At 40.0% G+C, this 4437-nt stretch overlaps 1 protein-coding gene across 1 annotated transcript in view; it reads right to left on the bottom strand.

Moving 5' to 3' along the window:
* LOC107755712 (polypeptide N-acetylgalactosaminyltransferase 11) overlaps positions 1-1833 on the bottom strand; it is a 26325-nt gene extending 24492 nt beyond the window's left edge. Inside the window, exon 1 of the mRNA XM_016572596.1 lies at positions 1767-1833. The gene's annotated coding sequence lies outside the window, so the exon portion shown is untranslated. The remainder of the gene's footprint in view (positions 1-1766) is intronic.
* Positions 1834-4437: the final 2604 nt, after the last annotated feature.

Below are 4437 nucleotides of genomic sequence, written 5' to 3'. Positions count from 1 at the left end.
CCTGGAGGGCCGGTATCCTGCAGAGTTTAGCTCCAACTTGCCTCAACACACCTGCTGGGAAGTTTCTAGTATGCCTATAAGAGCTTGATTAGCTGGTTCAGGTGTGTTTAATTGGGGTTGGAGCTAAACTCTGCAGGACACTGGCCCTCCAGGACCGAGTTTGGGCACCCCTGATTTGGACAGATATGGTGGCACACTGTACTGTACATTGTGGTAGATATATTTGTGCAGCTACCATTATTTACACCACTATTCAAATGTTTGGGATCAATACGATTTTTTTGAAAGAAGTCTCTTTCTCACCAAGGCTGCATTTCTTTGTTCAAAAATACATACACCAGTAACACTGACACCCTTAGTAACTAAAAAAAGAAAAGAAAAAAAGAAAGACAATGCTGCATTTTTTTTTTTTTAGTAAAGAAAATTGTTATATGGGATATGTAGGCCTATATGAAAAAGAGAGAACTGACCTCTGTATTTCAAAAGCATTAGTCAATCATTAACATGCACTTTGCACAACATTTTAAACCATATCAGACAACAAATCTGAGTAGAAATAAATCAATTTATAGTTTAGTCTCATTGTACTGCATCACAAGAATGTCAAAGACGTGTCATTCTTCAAACCCATCCAGACATCCAGGATCCTCAGTAACATGAGATCCCATTCGAAATCTGAAACCAGTGAATGCAATCATATGGAATTACAGCAGCGCTCTTGAGAACGTTTAATTTATGCTTGGGTCCTAAAAGCCAACACACCATATTCAATAATAAATAATCTTGCTGTGTCATCCACCTGACATCACATAAATGCAAGGATTGCAGTATTTGTAATAATTCAGTCTAATCTAACTAATTATAGACCAACATGTTGGCCAGGCCAATTTATCAGCCGGTGTTTGGCCATTTTCAGGTTATCATCATCATCTGATAAACATGCACACTTATGTGAATGTTAGATGATTTGAGATAGAACCAGAAGTTACCGTAAAAGTTGCAGTCCAAAATCTGACAAAATTTATAGTGCACATTTTTTTGTGAGCAATGTGAATTTAAAGTAAATTGTGCATAATTTGTTTTACCATAAGCATGGTTTAATAATCTCTCCAAAACAGGACTGAGTCAGGTCTTAAAAACTAATCAGTTCAGAAGTGATTAATCAAGCTCAAGTCAAGTGAAGTTTTTAGGGCATTTCGTTGGTGTATATACTGAAGACATCCGTTTGCTTGGATATGAACATTATGACAGTTATGACAGACAGAAGTCAAACAATTCACCCATACGTTTATCTTTAGACATCAGACATGCAAAAGCGAATAGTGGGCTTTGTCTCAAACTAGTGAGCTGTCTACAGTATACAGACAACATCATAGATTGTCTCAACAAACTAGTGAGCTATCCATCTAGGCAGCATTTCTGGATTCGATATCATCAGACGACCTTTATCACACATAACGTGCGTCAAAGAATCACAGGTTGTTTCTAAAAAAAACGAAAGAGGTTTCTAAATAGCGCCTATGGTGGCCCAATATACTGCTGACTCGGAACGCACCAAAACCCCTGCTAATTTGTAAAGCTCCTCCGACGCCCAAACATGATGTCTATGTAGGCGTCTCGCTAGGACGCAGGCATTATGAGCTACGAGCTAACTCGCTAGCTGCACCGAATGAACAATAATTGATATATTGTAACCTGGCACTGATCTAAACATCTCTAAAACGTTTAATATCTGGTAATATTGTCAGTGTGGTACAGTAACTCACTCGCTGATGAAGAGGTCTTTCACAGCTCCATTCCTCTCCTGCGCTCAGTGCTGCTGTCTATGGCAAGCCGTTTTATCTTAAAATGATCCCAGTTCTTACTAGTAAAAACTAAATTAGAGAGCTCTCTAACTGGAATTGTTACTAGTAAGAATTACATCCGTTTGCTTGGATATGAACATTATGACAGTTATGACAGACAGAAGTCAAACAATTCACCCATACGTTTATCTTTAGACATCAGACATGCAAAAGCGAATAGTGGGCTTTGTCTCAAACTAGTGAGCTGTCTACAGTATACAGACAACATCATAGATTGTCTCAACAAACTAGTGAGCTATCCATCTAGGCAGCATTTCTGGATTCGATATCATCAGACGACCTTTATCACACATAACGTGCGTCAAAAAATAGAATTGTTGATATCAAGAATACATATCCTGAGAATGAATAAAAGTCAAAAGGGCTTGCCATAGGAGCTCTCTAATCATAATTGTTACTAGTAAGAACTGAATTAGAGAGCTCTCTAACTGGCATTGTTACTAGTAGGCATGGGCCGATTACCGGTTTCAAGGTATACCGCGGTTTGGAAAAATCACGGTTTCAAAACCACTAAAATTTCCCGTTATACCGTTCCTGCGGTATGCACAGTTTTTTTACGTGTCGTCAAAGACGGAAAGTGCAGGACTCACGCAGTTGTGTGCAGCGAAGAGCGCAACGAGTCACACGACCCCTCCCCCTCCGGTTGGTGCGAGCGGTCAGAGTCACCTGTGTGTAGGATGGCCGAAGGAGGTGAATCCCTGGAACTTTTTCCCCCATTGAAAAAGACGAAGTCTGCCGTATGGGAATTTTTCAGGTACCGAAAACATTCAGACGGCCATGGCTTGGAGGAGGAAGGACATCCAACTTGTAAGACATGTTTAAAAAGAGTGGCTGCTAGAGGAGGCAATACGTCAAATATGATATCCCATCTACGGGAGCACCACCCATCACTCTTCGCTAAATTCAAGGTAACGCTGTTTTGAAATAAACATTTGCAACCGTCTAAGAGTTAACGTGTTTAGCACTGTTGAAATAAATACTATTTGTCTTGCTACCGAGGCGGATAACATGGCTAATTAACTAGCTAACATCATCTAGTTTCCTCCCTTACATTACTTCACAGAGCGGGAAAGAGCAGACTACAGTACTACGTTTCTGCGATTTAGTACAATAATTAAATTGTAATCACGTCTATACTTTTAAGTCTTCCGCCATTGTGTACGTCTGTTCAAAATCACGACATTTAAAAAAACAAACAAACTGCTGGCACTCAGGTGTCTTTGCCACTGTTTGAGTTGTGTATGGAGAGAGACTGTGTGTGTGTATATGTGTGTGTGTGTGCGCGCTCTCTCTCCTTATGTATATGTGCATCAACACTGAAATAACAATAATCGATTTTAGAGCATTATTTTGATGATATTCTTAGCAGTAGTATATGTTTTTACATAAAATAAATTAATTAAATCATGCAATTCATTGTTTGACTTATCTTTAATTCAGTATATAACCAAAACACACATTTTTGCAAGAGTACAGTAATTCAAAGTTAAAATAAAATTAAATAAATGTAATTACAGATTTAGGTTAAAATTAACGTCACTCTTTATTTTTCTTCTTTTTAGGGCAGCAGTAGCTCCAGCAGCAAAGGGCCATCCACATCAAAAGCTGCAGGTCAGCCCACAATTCAGCAAACATTTGAGAAACAAATCGCCTATGCACCCACATCTAAGCATGCTAAAGGCCTGAACAGTGCAGTGGCTTACTTTATTGCCAAAGACATGATGCCTTTTCGAGTTGTGGAGAAACCTGGGTTTTTGAAACTAATGAAGATGGCAGCGCCTCTTTACAAAGTGCCGTCAAGAAAATTATTTTTGAAGAATGAAATCCCCAAGATGTACACAGAAGTCAGGGCTCAGGTGCAGAAACAAGTGTCAGAAGGGGTGTGGTTTTACTGCTACTGATGTTTGGACCAGCAGTGGTTGTAGTGGAGAACCATACATCAGCTTCACAGTGCATTTCCTCTCTCCAGATTGGGAATTGAAGTCCTTCTGCCTCTAAGCTGTTTTTTTTTCCAGAGGACCACACAGCTTCTTGGAATTCTTTGAAAACATGCTGCAGGAGTGGAGCATCACAAAGGACCATTTGTCTAGCATCACAACAGACAATGCAACCAACATGAAAAAAGCATTTCAAGGGTTACCCTGTGTTTGGCTTGGCTGTTTTGGCCATAACCTAAATTCAAAGAGTTGACTCGGCTGTACGAGCATGCAGGCATCTTGTACAGGGATTCTCTCGCAGCTGGAAAAAAAAGAGAGAATTGAAGAAGAATCAGGCAATCCTGAACATTCCTGAAAAATCACTCATTCATGATGTAGTGACAAGTTGGGGGTCCACTTTCAAAATGATTGAGAGATTTTTGGAACAGCAGCAGGCTTGTTGTGCAGTGCTCGCAGCAGATAGAAGCTCATGGCATCTAATGCCAAAAGACAGTGACGTTCACACTTTGGAGACGGTCTGCCGACTTCTGGGGCCTCTAAATGACTTCACAGATCTCCTGGGTTCTGAAACAAAGACCACCCTGTCATCTTTGAAGCCTGTAATGGAGCACATCACTGGCATACTGAATGAAAAA

This window comes from Sinocyclocheilus rhinocerous, unplaced genomic scaffold (assembly GCF_001515625.1).
Source record: "Sinocyclocheilus rhinocerous isolate Xijiao unplaced genomic scaffold, SAMN03320098_v1.1 scaffold1193, whole genome shotgun sequence".
Classification (NCBI taxonomy): domain Eukaryota; kingdom Metazoa; phylum Chordata; class Actinopteri; order Cypriniformes; family Cyprinidae; genus Sinocyclocheilus; species Sinocyclocheilus rhinocerous.
Note: the sequence above shows the minus strand (reverse complement) of the source record. Positions and strands in the feature narration are given on the sequence as shown.